This window comes from Oryx dammah, unplaced genomic scaffold, assembly GCF_014754425.2.
Source record: "Oryx dammah isolate SB20612 unplaced genomic scaffold, SCBI_Odam_1.1 HiC_scaffold_4, whole genome shotgun sequence".
NCBI classification, from domain to species: domain Eukaryota; kingdom Metazoa; phylum Chordata; class Mammalia; order Artiodactyla; family Bovidae; genus Oryx; species Oryx dammah.
In genome coordinates this window covers 24,322,549-24,348,609 of record NW_024070188.1, presented here as the reverse complement: position 1 = coordinate 24,348,609, position 26,061 = coordinate 24,322,549, and positions in this window count along the sequence as shown.

Genomic DNA, 26,061 nt, shown 5'->3' with positions numbered 1-26,061 from the left:
AGCAACTATGATAGAGACTGCTAGCTATCATCAGAGTACATTCTCCTCTTCAGCTAGACTACATTTCCCAAGACCCTCTGCTTTGTGCTGGGGTCACAAGACTGGGTTTCAGTCAATGGCAAGTATGCAGAAATGATTGCTGCCTTTTCTTTCCAGGCCTGGAGTATAAAACGTCCTGAGAAATTTTCCCCTTCCACTGCATGAGATGCTGATAACCAGAGCATGAGCACACTTCACATATTAAAAATGATACAGTCACTGTCATCCAGGTTCCCTGAAGACAACATAGAGTCCTCCCTCCTCCTCCCAACCTGGAACAAAGGAACATCCATTCTGGATGGAGTGAAAAATAAACTTCACTTGTGGTTGAGCCATAGCATTTGACACTAACCAGTATAACTACTAACTTCATCTAAAAATATTATTGAAGTATAAATTTATAACACTGAGTTAGTTTCAGGTGTATAGCAAAGGGAAAAAGAAAATGTATATTCTTTTTCAGATTCTTTTCCCTTATAAGTTATTACAAAATATTGAGTATAGTTCCCTGTGCTATACAATAGTTCCTTGTTAGTTATCTATTTTACATACAGTAGTGTGTATATGTTAATCCCAAACTCCTAATTTACCCCTTCCGTCCCCTTTTACAACATTGTAAATCAAATACACTTCAATTTTTTAAAAAGATATAGAGTTCAATATTCAGTTCTCTGAGCTCCTATCTTGGAAGCTGCCTTTAAGGATCTTACTTTTATCTCTCCTTTCAGAAAATGTAGGGAATTCTTACTGTTTTCCTTCCTTCTTAGTCTCTCTCTCCTTGCATATTCCATTTTCAAGAAGATGAAAAATTAATAGTTATTTCTTTCTTTCTTGGTCATTTTCTCTTCCTCCATTGTATTACTTTCTCTTTTATTCTGCCCTAATCTTCAGCTATTCCTTTCAGCTTTTTTTTAATTTCTCTCTTTTGGAAGCTCTCTTGAGTAAGTGTGAATATGTACATGTGTATCCAAACTCATTATTCCAGTATTCTCACAGTTTTTATGTTCTCAAACTCTCCATTTTTTTTTCAATTGTGTTTTTTATGACCCATTACCTGGTCTCACAGTCCTCAACTCTAACAAATATTTTAAATTAAATGGACCTGGAAGAGAAAATGTTCTTATCACGAAGGGGTTGGGAGCATAGCAGCATTGGGAGAAAAATGAAGTGGCAATAATCGCACACTGACAGTTACATGAGGCCCCACCTCTCTTCCCATTGGCTAATTCTGAATCCAGAGCCCTCTCTCACAACTAGACACCACAGGTGACAATCCTAAGGCACAAGAGAAATATCTTTTCCAAAGTCTCACCACTCATCAGCACACAATCCCAGGTTTTATATGTCACAGTATAAGACTTGTTCCAATAAACCAAACATTTTCTCTGAATTTCCAACTGCCTTCCTATGTTAGGTATCCACATCTTAAAAAAACTTCACAACATATCTGATTAGAATCTTCTACAGAACCTGCTCTTTTGAAATACCCTCGTTTTGGATAGATGTTCCTTACAAAACAAATACATTGATGTTCTAACATAAGATTTGCGTGCTCTAGCAATAACAGGTCCAAATTCCTGAATATTTTAAAATACCTCGTTTTTTATTTTGTAGAAACAATATCCAAATATTTGACAGTATTTTTCATTTCTATTCCAAAGTTTTAGTTGTTATGTAGATAATTTTCAATGTTTTCCTTCAGAAAAACTCTATTTCTCTGAGTAATTAATGTATACATTATAGCTGACTTTTTTTTAAGAGTATTATGTTGAGATTCATGAAGCAGAAATTGAGATCACAAAATCCTCCCATCACCTATTCTTAGCTCCCCAGAAAAATACAAACAGCCTGGTCCCCCAAGAAATATTTTCAAAGTACTAGTCTTTTTTTTTTTGAAACTCAGCATAAAATAGTATATATCGCCTCCTTCTCCAATAGGGTAGAAGAGAATAAGGTAAATAAGATAAATCCATGAAGTTACTAAACCAATGAAGCAAAGAAGTTCATAAAAGAATAGTTTAAAAATAAAATTTGGCTAAAATACTATCCTTCACATTTCTCCAATTCTAAGATGATGTACTTGTATCAAAGTAGAACGGAACTGTAGCACTTCTCTAGATAGGTTAAGGACCACTTTCATGTATAATGATCCACACAATGATAGCCTCTTTTTGGTTTGGCTGAAATTATTCAGGCAGCTGCCTCAATTTTTTCTTTCACTTTCCACATACAGGAAAATTTCAAAGTAAAAGGAAAACCCATCGCTGGAATTTTAAATGCACAGTTCCACATTTTATTCAAAACATGAAACTTGTCAGCCTGGAGACGTCATCTTAAGAGGGAGATCATTCCACAATGACCAAAGCCAAATCTATTCATAGGATCTTGCTAAGAGAATGAGATAGTCGAATTTTAGCATTCACAATGCTCTGTTTTTATCCAACTTACCAAGACAGGCAAAGAAAAATAACTATTTGACTAGGTCAAGGACTGTGGATGGCAGTATACTATATTTTATTTCATTTAATACTTATTTTAGAAAATCCTCTGTATAGCAGATGTATTTCTATCTATTTTGCAGACAGATACATTCAAGAATTTTTAAAAGATAAGAAATTTGCCCAACATAAAGAACCAAACTGTTCTCTTGATATCAAGCCCAAAAATCTATCTACTGCAGAGACATAAATGAGAAAACTTACCAGTCAGGGAATTGAAAAGTAGCACTTTTTGGTGGTTTCTTTTTTTCAATGTAAAGCCTCTAAAAACTAGGTAATGCTCTCTAAATCAGTAACGGTAATATCAAAAACATTTGGAAACTTTCTCAAGTTCTGTCCCTCAATAAATATAATAAATTAGAAGTCTTAATTACTTCTGAAAGTCAATTGACTTGACTTAGCAAACCAAAGGGAAATTAAGGGAAAAAATAGGAAAAAATAATAAACTCATTTTTGAGAATCCTTTTACTTCACAAAATCAATTAAATCCAACAAGTTGTTTTTGTTTTTCCCATTTTGTGTTAGGCCTAATCCTTACATTGAAATGTACTATATAGAGTTGGATGGCTGGATGGCATCACTGACTCGATGGACATGAGTCTGAGTGAACTCCGGGAGTTGGTGATGGACAGGGAGGCCTGGCGTGCTGCGATTCATGGGGTCGCAAAGAGTCGGACATGACTGAGCGACTGAACTGAACTGAACTGAACTGAAATAGTTAAATGAAGCACATACGCTTTGTTTCTCGGTTGTGTCAGACTCTTTGCAACCCCATGGACTGTAGCTCACGAGGCTCCCTTGTTCATGAGATTCTCCAGGCAAGAATACTGGAATGGATTGCCATTCCCTTCTCCAGGGGAATCTTCCTGACCCAGGGATCAAACCCTCATCTCTTGCATCTCCTTCATTGGCAGATGGGTTCTTTACCCCTAGTGCCACCTAGGAACCATAGGTACATACAAAGGAAACTCCAACTTAAATGGAGTAAGATCCCAAAGGGGTTCTGACATTTACATCTAGGAATTCATTTCTCACCAAGGGTTGGTCTTATGATCCTACTAATCAGGAAACAGATCAGGACGACTTGGAAAGCATTACCCAGTTACACCAGTTCGATTTTATCCTAGGCTTACAGAATTCAATTCCTCTAGGATATGTATTGGACATAACTGCATTGTGAAATTTTTCAGTATACTGTATGATTTAATGCCCATCTTAGTTAGAACTACTGAGCATCGTATCAACCTGAATTTGCTAGAGAAGTCAGTATTTTCCATGAGGCTGGTCCTGATGCCCCTCTTTTTCATCGTGTGTGTGTGTGTGTGTGTGTGTGTGTGTGTTTACACTGCTTCTATATCAGTCCCTCATCTGCCTTAGCCAGTTCTGCATGTGACTGTATCAGCATTGCAATGACTCCTATATGCACAGCAGAAGAGAGGAGTTGGAAGCCTGCTATAGGTTAGGCTTTCAGCTAGGCCTCCACCATCAGGGGCTCAGAGTCTGTGGGTTCTCTGTTGCCCCTATTTGTCAAGGTTCAGTCAGTGCCACATCCTAAAGCCCTGTAGTTCTGATGAGTTTTTTCTTCCCTTCATCTTCCCAGTCCTCCATTCATACCTCTCCTATACTGATCACTGTGATGATCAAGAGGGTCTCCAATATGCAATGGACATTTCTGTTATTAATAAAACTAAAACCATTGTCGTGGGCAGCTGAACTTTAAAATTCAACTGGTTCTTTCTAACAATGCCACATCAGGCAAGATGTTCTAAGAGATTATAATGGAAATTTTGTTACGGTCATGGGGAACTATCATGGTCTATCATACTTTAACATGTTTACATCTCTGTAGCTCTGTTCTATGAAACAGAGCTGTGGGTTTCTGGATTTGCATTTATTTGTGTTTGAGATTTAGAGCTAGGAGTTTGTTCTCTTTTGTTAGGCAATACTGCCTTAGCCCAGGTGACGCTAGTGGTAAAGAAGCTTCTGCCAATGCAGAAGAGACAGTAAGAGACACAGGTTTGATCCCTGGGCTGGGAAGACCCCTGAGGAGGGCGTGGCAACCCACTCCAGTATTCTTGCCTGGAGAATCCCATGGGCAGAGGAACCTGGCAGGCTACGGTTCATAGGGTTGCAAAGAGTTGGACACAACTGAAGCCACTTAGCATAGGCATGCACTGCCTTAGCCTAGCAATCGTGAATAAGTCCACCCATAAACAGAGGAAAATTTCCACATTTAAAAATTTTTCTATGAAAGCATATCAACCCTATCCTCCAGATTTAAATTGACCATGGAGATTCCTTCGTGGCCCAGAGGGTAAAGAATCTTCCTGTAATTCGAGAGACCCAGGTTTGATCCCTGAGTTGGGAAAATCCCCTGGAGAAGGGAATGGTTACCCACTTCATCATTCTCACCTGGAGAAGTCTGTGGGAGAGGTGCCTGGTGGGCTACAGTCCATGGGATGGCAAAGAGTCGGACACATCTGAGTGACTAAAACACTGTTAATCAAACTAGAGGCAACATCAGCATTCTACGTTCTTTTCTGGTGCAACACTAGAAATTCTGCTACTTAATCCTTGTGAAGAATTTATTTACAAATTATAGTAGTAACACTTACGGGAGATTTTCTGAAGGACATGCAATCCCACCATTATACATATGTTTTTTTCCTTGGATCAAGACAGACCTTGAGCACTACATGTTTGCACCTCACTGTTTACTCCTTTGTAAGATTTCTAATACTGAGCTGCACTTCAAATTGTTCCATCCAGCTACTTACTTGGCTTCCTCTGTCAGTGACAAAAGTCAGCGATTCTCTCGAGATAGCTACAGTAATGGCACAAACCCACCCCTTGACCCCTCGAAGGAAGAGCAGAACACAGTAGAGTCAGGGAAACCCGCTGTCATTCAGAAAACACTACAGTTCCCGGGATGGGCTCTCCAGCCCCAGTTCAGCAGCAGGAGCTTATTGATGACACCATTTCTGTCCACACGAAATCATCACCCCATCCCTTGCTCTGTGTGTCCCTTTCACTTTTTGCCTATTTATTGTCTCAGCTGCCTCTTGGCCTTTGTAACCTAACTTTTCTCTCTGTGCCCTTTGGTTCCTGCTCACACTTCCAAATAATTGCCTCCCTCTGTGTGTCTCTTAACATCAAACGCTCCAAAAGAAAACATCCAATTGTTTCCTCTCAACTTCAATCACCCTTTCTGAGCAAACCTTTTTTGTCAGATGGCCTTGTAAGGCCACTGGCCAGTCTGTAAACATTAGTTCCTCTTGAGTCAAGTGCCCCTCCCTTCCCCAGGCCAATTAGCTGTGGCCATGATGTTTGTAATTGAGAGGTTTGTGAGTGTGTGTGTGTGTGTGTGTGTGTGTGTTAGAAGGGAGGCTACTTAGTACAGAGAACAGTTATTTGTGGTCAAGCCAACTATGGCTACTTTCCTTTTTTTAGAGGAGCTCTGTGGTCATTGGAAGCACTCTGAATCTCAGTCTGTCTTGTTTGGAGCTGAGGAATAGTACCCAAAATACCTATAAGAGCCACAAGATTGCATTTATTTTAGCATGGTATTGAGAACACACCACAGCATGACATTGCACACACCTTTTCACAGATCTGGTAGGGAAATTTCTCTCCTATCTCAATACAAGTAAAAGTTTGTCTTATCATTTGTTTTTGCTGGCTCTGCCCTTATGAACACCATGAATTTTGTAAACAATATTCTTTGGCCTGGCTGCTAAAAAATTCAAGGTTAAATTTGTGGATCACTTCTGGCAACAATACAGGATTTTCGGGTCTGTTTCTAGAGCACACTCTATTCTTTGATCTCATTTTCTTTTCCTGTCATTTTATTTCACCTATACATCCTCTTTTATCTTTTCTCATATATAACTAAGTCATCTCAAATCTTAATTTCAGAGGAGATGAGATATAAAAATGCTGTCATTATCTATTAACATAATTATCCATTTTGCTAAACTATGAATTTTTCAAGAAAAGCAAAAATATTGTCATCTATGTACAAACAGAATTAAGTCCAGTTCTGGTCTGCAATAGACATTAAAAGTTTGTTGAATGATTGAAGATGATACTAATAAACCTATTTGCAGAGCAGCAATGGAGACACAAAGAACAGATTTTGGACACAGCTGGGGTGGGCAGGGGGTAGAAGGAGAGGGTGGGATGTATGGAGAGAATAACACGGAAACATCATCATATGTAAAACACATAGCCAATGGGAATTTGCTGTATGACTCAGGGAACTCAAACTAGGGCTTAGCCTAGAGGGGTGGGATGGGGGCTTGGTAACAACCCAGAGAGGTGGGATGGGGAGGGTGGTGGGAGGGATGTCCAGTTGGGAGGGAACATAGATAAACCTATAACAAATTCATGTTGATGTTTGGTAGAAACCAACAAAATACTGTAAAGCATTTATCCTTCAATCAAAAATAAACAAATTTTTTTAAAGTTTGTCAAATGAATGAATGGTTTAATGATTTTTGCCAAACTATTGCTACTGCTACTGCTGCTAAGTCACTTCAGTCGTGTCCGACTCTGTACGACCCCATAGGGAGCCCACCAGGCTCCCCCATCCCTGGGATTCTCCAGGCAAGAACACTGGAGTGGGGTGCCATTTCCTTCTCCAATGCATGAAAGTGAAAAGTGAAAGGGAAGTCGCTCAGTCATGTCCAACTGTTCATGACGCCATGGACTGCAGCCTACCAGGCTCCTCTGTCCATGGGATTTTCCAGGCAAGAGTACTGGAGTGGGGTGCCATCACCTTCTCCATGCCAAACTACTGGATAGTGATATATTTCACATGCAGATCTTTATTGAGTAAAATGTGCATCTGGAAATAAGTTTTTAAGAAAACTGGCATATTTTTGATACAATCTTGGTAACAATATCATCAGATCTCAAATTCTGATTCATCAGAGCTACAATATCTCTTTTCTTTTCATCAAACAACACTACTATAGACACTAATTGCATGAAAGCAAGATTGATAGAAGTTCATAAGTTTATAAGGAAAAAAACATGAATTACAGGGGAGACCAAAGCCAATAGTTTAAAAGCAAATTGCAAATTCTTCTAGTAATCATTTTGGCATTACTATTCATCATTGTGACCTGACTCCAAATGAAGTCCTATTTTCATATTAGTGTCCTTTGAAATATGTAATTCCATAAGCATTCCATTGTGATGAAAGTTCTTGTGTCCATCGGAACAGAGAAAACACTGTATCACAAGTTACTCATGGCAAGTTTTTGGCAACTACTTAAAGGGGACAAATAAAAGGAACAATATAATTCAATCAAGAACTGGGTAACACACAGGAGAGAAAAACAGGGCTGGACAGAAAATTAGTAAAGTCAGCATTATTCCTGAATGCAGCAGTTTACAATGCTTTAGAACTAACCAGAAGGAATGCATTGTGCTAACTTGATAAAACAGCTAATTGATATGTGTGGTTACTTAAGTCAAAGCAAAAATTTAGCTGTAAGAGGCATTAGGAAATCTGTCATGAGGGTGTCACGTCATGGTCATGTTTCTGGAAGGAAAAACAGCGAGTTGGGAATTCTTATCATTGGTCCCAGAAGCCCAGGAATGCCAGTGTCACGGGGCGGCTCCTGGGTGAGGCCTCAGCACTTTCACCACGTCATTGGGATAACTCAGGCCCATGTTCAAAGGCTGCCTGGAGAGCTGAGCAAGACATTCCCATCGCACTCCCCTAGCGGCCCAACTCTAAATGCTTTCTTAGACTCAGAGATAAAAAGCCCTTGACCTTTTTACCTAAAACTGAAGTGCATGATCACAGGAACTGATAGTCTGCTTACAGCTCAGGTCCCTCCTGGAAGCAAATCCTCTTGGTTTCAGATTCTTATTCACAACCTTTTAAAAGGGAAGCATCATTGAGGGTGCAATTTGGACTCATAAAACTCTGCATTAATTATATACTGACTCTGCGCTACTAAAACAAAGCCCTTTGACGAGCGGCCATCAGATACCTTTCAGCGGAGGGAGTCTCGGCTGTTATTCTTACAGCGCCCATGAAAGAGCACTGATCCTCTCTCGCAGTGGCTTTTGTTTTGAGCCCTTCTTTTTCAATGGTTGTCATGGAATCAACTTATTAACATATGAAAAGCCATACACAACTCTTTTCCCTTTACCCCCGCCTCCCCCACCACCAAAGCCTGTTGCTAAAGCCTTAGTTCTTAATATTCGTGTAAAGGAGGGTGGGGTGTGAGAACAGAAATAAAATTGTGGATGAAAAAACAAAGATGTTTTCAACTTGCATTCTCTGGGGCAAAAAATGGTTGATTTTCTTAGTTTGAATTTTCTCAATTTCTGTCTTTTTACGGAATCTTTCCCAGATTATGGTTACTACCATCTCCTACCCCGTTAACAGTCAATTTATTCACCAGAATTGCTTTTAATTACCTCATGAGTCAGAGGATAGACACGCAAGCTTCACAAGTACTATGTCAACAGCTTTTGTTTACTTTAGGGTTAATTTTGATGAGCAATTCTCATTTGTCTTTAAAATAATTTTTTAATTTCTTTAAAATTTTCACCTTAGTCCAGAAGTGACATAAGATTTTTTTTTTTTTAAGTGATATTATCTGGACCGCAGCTCATGAAAAAAGGATAGGATCCTGTTTGGTTTGGGGAGTTGTTCTAGTGCATATCAGTAAGCTACTTCTTGTCTCCCCCTGTGTGTGTAGTCAAAGTGATACATTGTTTTTCCATGTAAAAATAAACCTTGCCAACTCCCCCCAAATGCACTTATGTAACTGACTTGGAAAGGCTCTGAGAAAGACAACAAAAATTTCTGAAGCACATTATACTCTGTATACTACAGACATACAGACTAAACCCCAAGTACTACCTGTAAAATATTCTTGCATAACATAGATTTACCACTTATCTGGCTTCCAAGCAATATCTCAACCTAGTCCCCATCTCAATAACTCTCATTGAACATAAGGATGATGATGATGAGACTTAAACAACTAGAACCATCTGCTAAGTGGTAAAAGCTTTATATGATTGATTTATTTAATGTCATAAAAATCATCTGAGCAAAAGTTGATCGCTTCTACAATCCAGGGGCATAGACAGATGCTCAACTGAAAAAGTTCTTTTAGGGAAAGACGTTTGGTAAAATATGCTTTGTCTAAAACTGACCAAGTTGGTTTGGGCAACTTCCTTGGATATTCCACAGGTAATGTTTGATTGTCAGTGGCAAACAACCAATTCAGATGAATAAGTAAGAAAGTAAAAAGGGAGGATATTTATTGACTCCTGTAACTAGGAAATCCAAGCAAGGCACTGACTTTGAGCATGATTAAATCTTGGGGTCAATAAGTGTCCACTATTTGTCTGACCTTTTCTCTTCATGCTCCCTCTTTCCCTTCATCTCTCGGCCCCACTTCCCTTGAAAGAGCTGCCTTATGCTCTGTTACAGTCAAGACTCCCTCTAAGCAGCTCAATAGCTGAAGGAACTTCACATCCACTCTCTGTTCAGAAACCCCAATGGAAAGTGGTGACTCCTTTCTCCTTTGGTTCCTATGTGGCAAAACCAGGGAAACAGTCTGTCTGGTTCATGTTCCAAATTTTAACTACAACTTTCTAGCTAAGGGAATATTTGGCCAGTATTGTTACTGACTACGCCTAAGGCTAGAGGTAAAATATCTGTTATGCAATAAGAGAGATAAGAAAGCTTCTTGAGAATAGATAAAATCAATAGTCACCTATATTCTACACAGGCCTTTACCCCTCTGTGTTTGAAATGAAATATAACTCAAGTAAGGTTTTCTAATAATAAGCTTCCTTGTGTGTGTGTTAGTTGTTCAGTCGTGTCCAACTCTTTGTGACCCCTATGGACTATATAGCCCACCAGGCTCCTCTGTCCGTGGGATTCTCCAGGCAAGAATACTGGATTGGGTTGCCATTTTCTCCTCCAAAGGATCTTCCCAACCCAGGGATTGAACCCGGGCTCCTGCATGGCAGATGGATTCCTTACCAGCTGAGCCACCAGGGAAGTGTCATCTGAACTAATGAACGTAGTAGAGGTCTGTTTATTACCAGAACAGTGAATAACATCAACATTTCCTTCAATGGAAATTTATGTTAGCAGTGTGAAGTCCTGAACAAGTTGGAATGGACCAGTGGTAAGGAGACATGGTGAAGGCCCAATTTTATTGAGATGACGCACTTAAAAAAATCATTCAAGAGATACTTACTTAGTTCCTACCATGTAACCCACACTATGTTTCACGCAGAGAGGAAGGAAAAATGAGAAATATCCAGGCTATCAGAAGATAGAAGTAACATATAATTACCTAACATACAGCCTGGAGGGTAAACTGAAGGTAAACTGAAACCAGAACAATCTATAGGAAAGTGATAAGGCATTGAGTTAGCCTGTGTCTAAATAAAGGAAAGCTTGAGTTCAGAATGCTGCGCTCCTGCTGCCCTTTGACATCTCTGGATCCTGGGATCCCTGATCAACCCCCAGTAGCAGAGGTGAGATGCAGGATTTGGCTTAAGTGGGATTAGGAGAAGGAATCTGTAAAATACCCTGCTTATCTCCTGCCTGCTTGTTACCATTCCACAGGACTTAGGACAGATGCCAGGACCTCTTTGTAGCTTCATGTTCTCATAGTTTTCACCTATTAAGTATCTGAGAGAAGATGGTGGGTAAGAGAGCTCATTTCCCACTTTATGGCATCTCATCACCCTCTCAGTCCCCTCACAAGCAGGCGTAAATGGAAATCACAGATGTGAAAACATAAAGCATATCCTCATAGTTAGCCTGTAAACCATTCCATCACTCATTAAAAGGCCTGTGCAGACATGAAGAGTCGCCATTCTTTGGATAAATTTGGAGAGTGGTAAGGCCCTAAGGAAATTTTGAAATTTTGATTCACTCCAATCACTTGTCCATTGTTTGTGGGGTTTTTTTTGGGGGGGGGGGCGGATGATGTTTTTTTGTTGTTGTTGTTTTATATGATTTTCTGTATCATTTAATTTTGTCTATGAGTAGAATTTTTTTTTCTTTCTGGCCATAATCACTGTCCCACCAGGGAATTTCCTATTGTTACTTTGTTTGCTTTTCCTTCCCTCTATATATGGAAATAAATGGGCAACTTGTCTGTTGATAATTAGACATCACTACAATTACTTTAAAAACCACGACATTGATTTTGAAAATTTTACTGAAAATACCTCATTCAATGAGTCTAAATGTGTTTCTATACCCAGTGGATTATGTTTCAGTGAAGATAATTATTAGAAATTCATATTTCTTTTAATAAATTAAAAAGCTTCATTAAACACCTTTAACTTCCCATTTCCCCATACAAACACCCTCCTTTCCAATCAAGTATTCCTTCTTCAAAAATCAGTTTTGAGTACACCTCTATACTCAATATGGAACTTTCCCAAATTAAATCCATTCTATCTTGATCAATCCATCACTTTAACTTCTATAGAAATTTACAAAAATTAGTAGATAGCCAATCAATCCACAAATAATTACTGAGCATCAATAACATGCTTAGTAAAGTGGAGAAATAGAAAAAAGCTATAAGACATGATCCTTTCCTCCAAGAAGCTTATAGTCTTATTGAAGAGAGAAGATTTATACATGGAAATGTTTGTAAACAATACAATATTTGATTTATTTTCTCATCTTAAATAAATGTTCATTTTATTTATCATAAAGGGAACTCTCCAAATTGTACAAAATTCCATTTCCCAGAACCTGAATCTGCCTTGCTGAGGACAGAGACTTGAAATGAATTACTTTGTCACAAAGATAGGCCTTGACCTGAGCTTTGAATAGAAGCCTCCCCTGCTGAGTAGAGAAAGAAATTGTATTTCAAGTGGGGAAGTTTTTTCTCTGGGATGCTTTAAATGCAAACTTTCCCAGAAACAGAAGTAGACTAGATGGCCATGAAAGATCCTGTTCTGTTTAGTGAATTTAAGTAAATAAGATGTAAGTTATCAGATACTTAAACTTACACAAGTCACGTTGGAGCTACAACCTTAAAACTGTGGATCCTGTACTTGTAAGATTTGAGTGTGACCAGTTGTTAAGGGTAAGCACAGCTCTGAGTATATGCTGGAATTCATACATAAACTTCAGAATTAAAAAGCAGACTACTCAGGTCAGAAATAAATGTCATTCAAATAGAGGCTCTAAGCTGTTGTTTCCCTTCGGGTGTTTGTCTAGATTTAAACTAGGTAATCCATTTTGTAGGTAGTGTTTTATATGAAGCCAGTAATATATCTTCCTTCAAGTGTCCTGGCTTAGGCCAGCATTATAGACTAAAGAAATGTTTGTGGAACTAGAAAAGATGTCTGCTGCAATTGATAGAACTCAAGACTTGGAGTCAGAAGACCTGAATCTGGGTCACAGATCTCCACCTTCCTGATAAATATACACTGTAACATCCATTCTAAGGGGTTTCTGGAAGGAGTAATTAGAGGAATCTGTCAGACCAACCAGTATTCTACAGTTGGAGTCTGTCTAGATGGATTGCTGCAGTGTCTATTAAATGTTAAATATTTTGAATTTCATCTGGCATGGTGAAAACAGTTAAGAGCTTTGCCTACCTCTAGCAGAATCTATGTAGACCAGTCTTACTCATTGCTGCAAGCAGAGAACTGACTGTAGGCTACAGCACAGGGGCCCTGTTATGCTGGAAATGAACATCTCCTGAGCCATGATGGTTTGAGTTTTTAGGAGTAAGGTAAACACAAAGGTGAATGTTCTTGGCGTTTGGAAGCAATATCATTAGGCTGGACTGCATGGTTCTCAATTTTGGCTGCTCATAAAGTCACCTAGGAGCTTTTTAAAAATACTTGCGCCTACAGCAAAGGAAACCATTGACAAAACAAAAAGACAACAACCTACTAAATAGGAGAAAATATTTGTAAATGATATGACTGATGGGTTAATATCCAACATATAAAAACAGGTAAAACAACATAAAAAAAAAAAAAACAATTAAAAAGTGGGCAGAAGAACAAAACAGATATTTTTCCAAAGAAGACATGCAGATGGCCAACAGGCACATGAAAAGATGCTCAACATCACTGTTCATTAGGGAAATGTAAATCAAAACTACAATGAGATATCACACCTGTCAGAGTGACTGCCATCAAAAAGAACACACATAACAAACGTTAGGTAGGATGTAGAGAAAAAGGAACACTTGAACACTGTAGATGGGAACATAAATTGGTACAGCCACTAGGCAAAACAGTATGGAGATTTCTCAAAAAGCTAAAAATAGAATTACTATATGACCCAGCAATTCCACTCTTGGGTACATAGCTGAAAAAAACAAAAACACTAATTTGAAAAGAGACATGCACCCCAACATTCATAGTAGTATTACTCACAAGAGCCAAGACATGGAAGCAATCTAAGTATCCATCAGTAGATATATCTATATCTATCAATACATATATATAAAAATCAATTCAATTGTGTGTATACATATACACAATTGAATAGTAGTTAGCCATAAAAAAGAATGAAATTTTTTCATTTGCAGCAATATGGATGGACTTGGGGAGCACTATGCTAAGTAAAATAAGTCAGAGAAAAACAAATACTGTATGATATCCCAATTGTAGAATCTAAAAAACACAAAAAACTAGTGAATATAAAAAAGCAGCAGACTCAGATATAGAGAATAAATAGTAGTTATCAGTGGGGAGAGGGGAGAAAGGAGGGAAAATACAAAAGTAGGGGATTAAGGGATTAAGAAGTACAATGACAACAAACTGTGGAAAATTCTTAAAGAGATGGGAATACCAGACCACCTGACCTGCCTCCTGAGAATTCTGTATGCAGTGTCAAGAAGCAATAGTTAGAACTGGACATGGAACAACAGACTAGTTCCAAATAGGAAAAGGAGTACGTCAAGCCTGTATATTGTCACCCTTCTTATCTAACTTATAGGCAGAGTACATCATACGAAATGCCAGGCTGGATGAAGCACAAGCTGGAATCAAGATTGCCAGGAGAAATATCAATAACCTCAGATATGCAGATGACACCATCCTTATGGCAGAAAGCAAAGAAGAATGAAAGAGCCTCTTGATGAAAGTGAAAGTGGAGAGTGAAAAAGTTGGCCTAAAGCTCAACATTCAGAAAACTATGATCATGGCATCCGATCCCATCATTTCATGGCAAACAGACGGGGAAACAGTGACAGACTTTATTTGGAGGGGCTCCAAAATCACTGCAGCCATAAAATTAAAAGACTCTTACTCCTTGGAAGAAAAACTATGACCAAGCTAGACAGCATATTAAAAATACAGAGACATTACTTTGCCAACAAAGGTCTATCTAGTCAAAGCTATGGTTTTTCCAGTAGTCATGTATGGGTGTGAGAGTTGGACTATAAAGAAAGCTGCGTGCTGAAGAATTGATGCTTTTGAACTGTGGTGTTGGAGAAGACTCTTGAGAGTCCCTTGGACTGCGAGGAGATCCAACCAGTGATTCCTAAAGGAAATCAGTCCTGAATATTCATTGGAAGGACTGATGCTAAAGCTGAAGCTCTAATACTTTGGCAACCTGATAGGAAGAACTGACTCAGTGGAAAAGACCCTGATGCTGGGAAAGATTGAAGGCAAGAGGAGAAGGGGATGACAGAGGATGGGATGGCTGCTATGGTATCACCAACTCTATGGTTGCTATCACCATAGAGTGATATCGCCAACTCTATGGACGTGAGTTTGAGTAAGCTCCAGGAGTTGAGTGAGCTCCAGTGATGAACAGGGAAGCCTGGAATGCTGCAGTCTATGGGGTTGCAAAGAGTCGGACATGACTGAGTGGCTGAACTGAACTGACTGAGGAAGTACAAACTACTCTGTACGAAATGTTACAAGAAATACAGCCAATATTTTTATAACTATAAATGGAGTATAACTATACTTCAATCTTTAGAAAAAGATTAAAAAATAAATACATGTGCCTGGACTCCACCCTAAACCAAATTAAATCAGAATCTTTACGTGTGGGGTCATAGAAATATTCCCTGAGTGATATCACTATGCCTCCATAATGGAGAACCATCACAGCTATATATTCATTCCAAACCAGTTTATGAAGCTAAGAGCACATTATTTTGATGAATCTCCATCTGCTATACTGTAGTGGTCATGGTAGCAAGAATTTACTTTCTAAGGGAAACATCCTCCTATAAAGGACCTATGTTATACGCACGATCCATAAATCCAAGCGAGAGGGCCAACTTGTCTGTACCCTGTATCTTACAATTGTGTCCAACCTCATCTTTTAACAGCAGCTCTCTTAATGGGATGAAGAGTCCATGGGGCCAAAAAGATATTCCCCCCAACCCCGATACACGCCCTCAAGCATACTTTAGTTTCCCAGTACTCTGGAATTCCCTTTCCAACCAGCCAGAGTCAACTTCCAGGAACTGTATGAGGCCTCTTTCCTGGGTCTGTGCACCTGAATGCAACTGGGCACATCTCTAGGCCAAGGAATGGCCCTGGGGAGACTGAAGGTGAGAGTGTCGGTGGGACTTGGACACTTGAGGTAGAGGGTCCAGCAGGAGCTTGAGAGGCCACACACATTGCAGTTGGGAGCCAGAATGTGAAGAGAAGGGCATGGACCCGGGACCAAGGACAGTGCGTTGAGCACTAAGAGGCCAGCTCTCCCTGACCACTGTGATCCAGAATGAAACTCCAAGGAGTCAGAGAAATTCAGATTTGAACCCAGCCACTAGATTATCAATAAAAACATCTTTATCACAGAAGGAGAATAGAGCATATTTTACATTTTATCAAAAGAGTTTTCAAGCTTGAACCCTAACTTTTAAGTGTTTCAGCATATGGCTTGTGCACCTCCAACTGGATGCTTGCACTGGGCCCACATGTGTTAGAGGTGAGCCCAGAGGACATTTCTTTGCCCTGCTTCCCTATGGCATGTTTTCTTATTTGAAATCAGCAGCCATGGAAGCTTTCCAAGACTGTTCAAATGCAATGAGAATGTGGTCCATCAAAAATGCTGTCTGGTTTTATTGCACACAAGAGGTTGTTAGCTCTGGCACCCTAACCAGATTCGTCTCTGTTTTCGTTGTCCCTTCGGGCTCTGCAGCCAAATCCTAATGGGGTAATGAGTCTGCGCCTCTGAGATTTGAGAGAGAGGCCGAGGGAAGTATAATCAAGCAAATCACCAAGTGTTGAGCTAAAAGACAGAAGGCCTCTGCTTCTTGGACTTCATTTCCAATTCACTTCATTTGGGTTTGTTTTTTTGTTTTGGTTTGGTTGTTGGCAGTAGGAAAAAAAAAGAAATGGTCTCTGCTTTTCCTCTTAGAAAACCTGGAGCATAACTACCCTGGTTCACAGGCACTCTGTAAGGAAGATTGCAAAGAACAGGGACTGTTTATAGCTTACATACGAAAATGCATAAAAAATCATCCTTCCCCCTCCCCCCATTTGTTAATCTGGCAGGATTTCCTAGGGCTTTAGAAAGGAAATGTGGCTGTGTTTTAAGAGAAGTTACAATAGGAAAGTTGGGGGAATTGGGCAGAGAAGGCCAAGGGCAGAATTCAATTCACACTTTATAAATCTGGCACCAGTGTGTGTGAACTGCTTCATGAACTGGCCTGCGTTGGGCAAGGAAGAAACCTGAAGAAAACCAAGAGTTATTCTCAAGCAGTCAGTGCTGCCAGTGAATTAACCATGATCCAGCAGGGGCAGGAAACTCTGGAATCCAGGAAAATTCTACAGAGACCACTGACAGAGTCTCTACAGTTGCCAAAGCAGCTCATGGATATTGCACACCAAAGGGGGTGGTTTGGCCCTAGGAGGAAATAGAAGTCCCTAAGCCCAGGCCTCTGTGGAACATGGCCCAGGCCTCAGGACAGCAGGGCTCCTCTGGGGCTAAGGTGGCCCTGTGATGCTGCTGATATTTTGGTGAGAGCAGGCAGGCAGGCAGGCACGGGGGAAGGAGGCAGTGTGGGAAGTAGCCCTCACAGATGCTAGCATAAAAGAGCTTGTTTACTTGGTGATTAGCAGAGTGAAATACAAGGCTCAGGTTTCATCTGCTGAGGGAAGAATGGTTATTTTCCCCTCTGTGTGGCCTTGGTCAGGCACTGGGAATGTGCTGTGCTAATCAGCTTCCTCTCAAGAAGGTGGGATTCCAGATTCAGGTGGGGTTATCTCCCTAGTGCCATGATGTGTGAGGACGGGGGGCTTGTCTGGGCTTCTGAGTTTATGTAACGAGTAAGGGGCTGAGTCACAGAGGAGTTACCTGTCCACCAGGCTCCCCTCAGGGTCTGTGTTTACTGTATCTGTGTCACTACAGGAAGGTCACCAACACTGCCTCGCAATGCCACTGGGGTGGGATGGACTACCGTAGAGCTTCTTGGGGTGCAGGGAAGGAATTATCAGTCTTCTGTTTTTGCCACACGTGGGCCTACCCACATCCATAGCACCCCAATTGCACATACAGTGGAAAGGTTACTCTCTGTGCCTCGAAGCCTGGAATCACTGGACTACTGAATTATTCTACCATTTCCCCCAGAGAAATCTGAACCAAGAAGCAGTTCATATAGTGGAAAGGATACAAACTGTGAACATAAAGAGCCCTTGGTTTGACTGCTTGTTCTTCTACTGTCTAACTGTGTGACCTTGGATAAATTATTTAAGCCTCCCACATCTCAATTTCCTAACATGTAAAATAGAGATAATAATAGCTACATCATAGAACGATTAGGCTGATTAAATTAAATAACTCCTTATAGGCACTCAGTATGAGGAGGCTGTTATTAACAAGAAATGTGCTTTTCAGAGGAGTTGGTCCCCACCACCCTCCCTCCCCTTCATAAGGCTTGGACCTCAGCAGGAGCATCATGGCAATTCCGCTCAGAGCTACAGTGCTGATTTCTGCTCTCCAAACGGTAACTCTAGATGCTCCCACTGCAAATATACTGTTTGGACAGAACTTTCAGAGAAAATGATTTCAGAAAACAGTCTAAGGGGCTCCTTCCCTTCTCCTCCATGCTATCCCACCCCACCTTCACATGTGACAGACAACGTGTTAGAAAGCTGAGTTGGGGAAATAAAGTCTGGAGAAAGGATGAGGGATGTGATTCCTCTGGGAAGTAGTGATGGGTAAAGGCAGTTGAGGGCCATGACCTTGAAAAGACATTAGAGGCTGTCTAGGGAGATCCTACACGGCATGGCTCATAGTTTCTTTGAGTTAGACAAGGCTATGGGTCCATGTGATCAGTTTGGTTAGTTTTCTGTGATTGTGGTTTTCATTTTGTCTGCTCTCTGATGGATAAGGATAAGAGGCTTGAGGCTTATGGAAGCTTCCTGATGGGAGAGACTGACTGTGGGGGAAACGGTCTTGTTCTGATGGGCGGGGCCATGCTCAGTAAATCTCTAAAACAATTTTCTGTTGATGGGCGGGGCTATGTGCTCTCCCTGTTGTCTGACCTGAGGCCATACTGTGGTGGAGGTAATGAAGATAATGGCGACCTCCTTCAATAGGTCCCCTGCACGCTCTGCTCCACTCAGTGTCCTGACCCTGCAGCAGGCCACTCCAGATCCACGCCTCCACCGGAGACTCCTCCACACTCACAGGCAAGTCTGGGTCAGTCTCTTGTGGGGTCACTGCTCCTTTCTCCTGGGTCCTAGTGCACACATGGTTCTGTTTATACCTTCCAAGGGTCTGTTTCCTCAGTCCTGTGTAAGTTCTGGTGGCTCTATGGTGGGGTTAATGGCGACCTCCTCCAAGAGGGCTTATGCTATAACCAGAGGGCTTATGCTACTGCACCCTGAGCCCCCACCCCTGCGGCAGGCCACTGCTGACCTGTCCCTCCACAGGAAACACTCAAACACAGTTCTGGCTTAGTCTCTGTGGGGTCTCTGGGTCCTGGTGCACACAAGGTTCCTCTGAGCATCTCTGGTGGGTATGGGGTTTGATTCTAAACATGATTTCACCCCTCTTACCATCTTGCTGGGGACACTCCTTTGCCTTCGGATGTGGACTATCCTTTTTTGGCGGGATCCAGCATTCTCCTGTCAACAGTTGTGCAGCAGTGAGTTATAATTTTGGAGTTCTTGCGGGAAAAGAGAAGCACGTGTCCTTCTACTGCACCATCTTGAATGGTGAATATGAACCATATTCAAAAGGTTCCAAATCAGGAAAGGAGTATGTCGAGGCTATATATTGTCACCCTGCTTATTTAACTTATAGGCAGAGTACATCATACAAAATGCCAGGCTGGATGAAGCACAAGCTGGAATCAAGATTGCTGGGAGGAATATCAATAAATACTCAGATATGCAGATGACACTACCCTTATGGCAGAAAGCAAAGAAGAACAAAAGAGCCTCTTGAGGAAAGTGAAAGAGGAGAGTGAAAAAGTTAGCTTAAAGCTCAACATTCAGAAAACTAAGATCATGGCATCCAGTCCCATCACTTCATGGCAAATAGACAGGGAAACAGTGGAAACAGTGACAGACTTTATTTTGGGGGCTCCAAATCACTGCAGATGGGGACTGCAGCCATAAAATTAAAAGACGCTTACTCCTTGGAAGGAAAGTTATGACCAAACTAGACAGCATATTAAAAAGCAGAGACATTACTTTGTCAACAAAGGTCCATCTAGTCAAGGCTATGGTTTTCCAGTAGTCATGTACAGATGTGAGAGTTGGACTATAAAGAAAGCTGAGTGCAGAAGAATTGATGCTTTTGAACTGTGCTATTGGAGAAGACTCTTGAGAGTCCCTTGGACTGTGAGGAGATCCAACCAGTGATTCCTAAAGGAAATCATTCCTGAATATTCATTGGAAGGACTGATGCTGAAGCTAAAACTCCAATACTTTGGCCACCTGATGCAAAGAACTGACTGATTGGAAGAGACCCTGACGCTGGGAAAGACTGAAGGCTGGAGGAGAAGGGGACGACAGAGGATGAGGTGGCTGGATGGCATCACCAACTCAATGGACATGAGTTGTAAGCTCCAGGTGATGGACAGGGAAACCCGGCATGCTGCAGTCCATGGGGCTGCAAAGAGTTGGACATGACTGAGTGACTGAACTGAACCGGGCTGAGGGAGATCCTTCATTTTATTACCAAATTGGTTGATCTGGATCCATGCTGGAGACCTAGCCTGGGCTGAGGTGTGCACTGATCCCATTCTCATTGCCTTTGAGAGGAAAAATATAAAGGAAATGTTCCTTACTAGGGTAAAACTCTTGTAGTTGAGTATCTTGGAGAAATTGCATAGTGGTTTTCAACTGAAGATCACGGAGAGCTGAATTCTGACATTAAAAATTGTTCAGCACAGTGCTCTTTATGGGAATGCTTTATTATCTAAATATTAAACACTTCACCATGTCATCAACAAATTGAAGCTTTGAAAAAGTGCAGAAGAAAGACTTTACTGGTGGTCCGGAGGCTGACTCCAGGCTCCCAAAGCAGGGGGCCTGAGTTCAATCCCTGGTCAGGGGACTAAGTTCCTACATGCTGCAACTAAAGATCACTCTACAACCTGGAGCAGCCAAATAAATAAAAACAGATGAAAAACACACACACACACAGAAAAACCACAGATGAAAGGAGAAAAAAAACACAGAAAAAGAAAATCTTTACTTAACTGTTTTTAGCAGAATGTTCTTATTGAGCAGTGAAAGGTAACTGTTAAGAAACAGGTTTGTATATAACATTTAATAAAAGACAATTTGTTTCTCTGCATTCTCACTATGATGAGTATTGGGCTAATATTTTTAAAATATCAATTTGGTATTAATTTGCACATTATCCCAAGTTGCCATCATGTCCAGCCCCTCAAGGTATTATCTCAAAAACAATTTTTGTTTTTTTAGAATAAATAACTGAAGACCTATTGAAGTTGTTCATAGTCTAAATAAAGAAGAACCAGTGTTCTAAAGACAGTCAAATGGATATTTCCCCTGGGAAGTACCTACTGATGAAAAACAATAGGCTGAAGAGCTGAATGCATTCCAGTTTTCCTGTGGTCTTAATTACTAAATCTGTTTGATTATGTGGTTAATCAAATTGACTATGAATTAGCTTAAACGGCTAGGAGAGGGAAAAGCACATTGACCCTGTTTTCTAGATGGTAGTTTATGTCAAATAAACATCAGCCTTTCCTAAATATCTCTAGGGAATGAGGTTTATTATTGTTTTTTGATTAATTTTTCCAATGATTAAATGCCTTAAAATCCAAATATTATTTTGCAGACCTAACCCAAACTTTCTTGGTGTAAACAAAATGATCTTTGTTCAAGATGACTTTCGAACTATGGATGTCCTCCTCTCAGCTTCATTTTACACTCTGGAAAAATTACCCATCTCATTCAGAATAAAATTCAAACTCCTTAATGTTGCCTTAAAGACCCATTCATAATCTATTTCCTCATCTTTTTCACCTCTCTGATCACATCTCCTCCCACTCTCTGCCTCCATCTGCTTCTTATAGGCACACTGACTGCAGAGTGTTGAAAACGCGAGAGACTCCTGTCCCATGGCCCTTGCATCTGCTGTTTATTCTGTCTAGAGCCACTGTTCCCAGATATCTACCTAACAAGTTCCCTCACATCATTCAGGTTTCAGCTAATTGTCCCTTGGCTAAAGAGGCCTTCCCTGATAGCTCTATGTAAAACAGCCACTCAACAATTCCATAAATATCTCCATATACCCTGGACTTTGCAACATTCTTCTCCTCAAAAAAAAAAAAAAAAAAATATATATATATATATATACACACACATATATATATAAATATTTTTGTATATATTGTATGTCTTCACTATTGAAGATAAAGTTTATGAGATCAGGGTCCTTGTTTTTATTCACTAGTATATCCCCTCCACCTTTTATTCAGTATTGAACATTTCTATGTGACAGACCCTTGAGACATGTACCAGAATGAAAAGTGTACTTAAAAGATGTGGGACCAGTCTTACCCAGAATGAGGGGGGTAGGATGTCAAGAGATTATGAACTTTGTGAGCCTTTCTATCCCTTTTGTTCTCCAGTAAAGCAAAGATAACAGCATAAACAAGTTTCTTCCAAAGTCCTTTCAATTTTTTTTGAATATGCAATCGTCCTATTGTGACTGCTTTCACAATTCTTAACGGTCTTATCTTTACAGACTAGTTTCTCTCATTCATAAAACATTTTTAACAGATTGAATTTTCTCTTAAACAAAAGGTTAATTTTATGGTTGTAAAAAGGCATGACTTGTTTTGGGAATTAATTGTTTTTGACCCTTGCATATAACTTGAAGTCATGGGTTTCAGCAAGACTAATTACAGACAAACTCAAGCAATTTTAGGGGCTCAAATGTGGCTACGCTCAGGAAAAATTCTAGGAGATATTTATCTGACGGGGCTTCCCTGGTGGCTCAGGTGGTAAAGAATCCTCCTGCCAATGCAGGAGATGTAAGAGACGTGGGTTTGATCTTTGGGTCAGAAGGATACCCTGGGGTAGGAAATGGCAACATGCTCCAGTATTCTTGCCTAAGAAATCCCTTGGATAGAGGAGCCTGGCGAGCTACAGTCCATGGGGTCACAAAAGAGTCTAACATGACTGAGTAACTGAACAATAACAATTTATTTGATACCTGTCTGTGTGTTTGGGTCGAATGCCCACTATGAATGAAAGCTCCATGCGGAGGGCAGCACACTAATCTTATTCATTCGTGCGGTAGCCACCCAGTACCGCTACCTTGCAGAGGGCTAGGGAGTAGTGAACTATTAGTGAACACTTGATTCTGTGTCAGCCTCAGTGTATTCAGCGCTCTGCCTTCCTCCCGACGTTCTTGGATATTTTGTTTTAGGCATGTTTGTGTCTTGGCCTCATACTCCTATAGAAAGATACTGTCTTTCTTGACAAAAGTTGAAATGCTACCTTCCCAAGGAGCCCTTTGATTGTGAGCACCCCTGGATCATCATACTTCTCAGTATTTCGACTTCTTTTCCCACCAAAGGAAACACCTGCAGACTTTGAAACAGACAATGAAGCTAACTACTTTGTTTATCCATACAAAGCATTTGGGCTTAGTTGGAGACTTTGGCCATTATTTAGGACAGTTCCTATGTTGTCAAACATGTTTAGCCATCCCAAAGGGAGCCTTATTACACTGCTTCCTATACAGCAAGGAGAGAGAGAGGAGGGGTGCTAAGTTATGTATGGGAAATAGGAGAAAGGCCTTTCTCTTACCTCGGGATTGTCGATGGTTGATATGGAAGATTACACTGGAACAAAGATTGCATTGCTGGTTTGTGTAGTTTCTGCTCTACTTGTACTACATTATTATAGACTAGTTCTATTGTCTTGGTGGACAATAGAGGGTTTTATTTCAACATTAGGTACAGAATGCCTGTATGCCCTCTTTCTTCCCTCCCCCAGATGCAGGAAGATATTTAGTATCAGATTTCTGAAGGAGCCATGTCAAAATGAGGAGGTATAAACATTTCCTTTTTTTTCTTCTTCCCCCATGTCAGCTTTCAAAGTCCAGTAATTCTGTCATTTGGGATAAAAGTCATAGCACGGTAGAATACAACCTTAATGGACAACTCTGTACAAATAAAAATGAATAATAAAATAAAACCTTAAAAGGATGAGTTCTATTTCAAACAGTGAAGGATAGGTCTTTAAGTAGTTTAAGGAAAAGATAGTTTAAGCATAAATACTCAGAAAATTCCACTTTTGGGTAAAATCTCTCCTTTTCCTTCTCTCTCCCTGTTCCTACTTCATCATATACATATGCAAAATCAGAAGTTTTATATACCCAGATAGATACACAAACACACAATGTATAACCAGTGTATTTCCATAGTAATTGGTTCATTTAAATCATTGCTTCCTAGTGTAATTTACTGGGATGTATATTCAGTAACGCTTTCAAAATTTGCATTCAACTACAGCTTATGTTCTATCTGATTTCATGATTGTTTCCTCCCATTGATGAGTCAAGGATAATCCCTACATAGCCTAGTCCCATGTAGGCAACTAGTCGACTGGAACCTATTCAATGCAATGTCAAGTATTAGCAAGCCTTTTTTTTTTTTTCTTTTTTGTAAATTTGACTAAGAAGATAAAAATTATTCCAGAGGATTGAAGAAAACAATCCAATGTCATTGTCCTAAACATCCTAAATTATTCATGCCAGCTTTAGCAATTAAGGACGGTTCCTCATTAGAAGACAAATCCCAGTCCTCCATATATACTTAACCTTAATTATCCCCCATTAGACATTTCATCAAAAATTTGACCTGCTCAGATTATTTCACTGTTAACCAACTGCCACTTAAAGCCATCCTAATCTGTCTCTTGCTAAAGAAAATTGGTTTAGTGGGAATATTGCCTTTGTGCCTCCCTGTATACTTAAAATTTCTGTGCTGTAGTTTCTCTGTCTTCAAACAGAAATGCTTCATCAGTCGCAGAGGGATGGGGGAAGGTTGAACAGGGAATGTGTATAATGTGCCCATGCTCTTGCAGAGTGTGGGGAGTGAAAGGTTGCAAAAGGAAGCATATTGAACTTAAGAGGATAATCATTACCTATCACTTGATTAATGTTTTTTTAAATCACTGACTGAATTTGTTTCATAAGTAAATCATGGGCAAAATAAGTTGTACATTTTTTGAAGTCTTAGCAGAAACATAACTGATTTTATTGCTTTACTAATCAACACAAACTCAATTCCCCAGGGAAATAAAATAACAGTTCTACATTCTGTATCTTCTCCTTTTATTCATATTGCTACTACCTCCTTTCCAGTTCTTATCACATCACACCTTGAATGTTGCAATAATTTCCCAACTGACCTTCTTCCCTCCTGTGGTTCATCCTGCAAACTGCCCTTAATCATTCTCTTAAAGCACACAGAAGTCACCAAGCTCCTACTTAAAATCTCACTCTCTCTTCACTGCCTAGAATTTAGACCAAACCACTTAGCCTTAATATCTGGCTCCCAACTATTCTTCCAGTTTCCAGCTCTATTACTCAAGGTTGAGCTCTAAATGCAACTTTTTGAAGACTCTTTTCTGATCACAGAATGCCCTTCTAGTGCCCATATTGTTACTTATGCTGTGGCTTAGTAAAACACTTAGCCCAGACTACCAAAACCAAGTCTACACACTTTAGCTTCAAATGTTATTTCTGCCACAGCCAGAATACCTTCTATATCACATTTCTGGAGTATACAGTCTTCATCATGTATTCATATAGCCTGTCATCACTGCCAAGAATACTACCTGTGTAAGTATTAACCCTCCCACCAGACTGCAACCCAGAGGAGGGCAGGTCATATCTTGCATGGCACAATATCTGGAAAAATGTCATGTTGAAAGAGAATGATGTTACTGATTGGATGCTCGCTGAGTGACTGAATTAATAATATCAATAAAAATAGAGCTTTAAGGAAAAAAACAAGAAGGACCATGATTTTTTTTTAAAGAATGGAAAATCATTCTGTCAATAAGATAACTAACA